The 529-nt window shown below is 47.8% G+C and overlaps 1 non-coding gene across 1 annotated transcript; it reads right to left on the minus strand.

Moving 5' to 3' along the window:
• Nucleotides 1–174: 174 nt before the first annotated feature.
• trnad-guc lies at nt 175–246 on the minus strand. The gene has a single exon. It is a non-coding gene; the product is annotated as a tRNA-Asp (tRNA).
• Between the last annotated feature and the right edge of the window lie 283 nt (nt 247–529).

A 529-nucleotide genomic window follows, 5' to 3' on the forward strand; every position in this document is an offset into this window, starting at 1 on the left:
TGAATGGCCTCTTATGTGAGCTCAGATTTGTGGCCCATTGACAGTGGGCCATCTGGAAATGACTGTTACAGTGCTCTTGCTCGTTGCCACTTTTCCAGCTGATTCAGCAATGTTGTTTAGCCATCTGACATGGATGAGTTGAGGTGATGCAGCATGTTTGAAAAGGAAACTAACCTCCCCGTCGGGGAATTGAACCCCGGTCTCCCGCGTGACAGGCGGGGATACTGACCACTATACTAACGAGGAGATGTTTGTGAGAGATAGCCCTCTAAGCAATGCCGGTGGGTTCCATTCCCAGTTAGTGTACCTTCACTGAAACTGCAGTGTCAGGTTTGTTATGTAGCAACTAACAAAACTAAATTTCCATGCAGTTCCTGTGTCTGAGCTGGGCAAGCTGACATCCTCAAGCACTTTTCCTGTCTGCTGGTACAGGTACTCAACCCCGATGAGCTCCCCTGTCACACTGCAGAGGCAGAAAGTAAGACTCAGTAAATTCTCCTTTGCTCACAGTTACCATGTTGAAATAAAG

The sequence above is a fragment of the Plectropomus leopardus genome, unplaced genomic scaffold (genome assembly GCF_008729295.1).
Source record: "Plectropomus leopardus isolate mb unplaced genomic scaffold, YSFRI_Pleo_2.0 unplaced_scaffold43697, whole genome shotgun sequence".
In the NCBI taxonomy this organism is placed as follows: Eukaryota; Metazoa; Chordata; class Actinopteri; order Perciformes; family Serranidae; genus Plectropomus; species Plectropomus leopardus.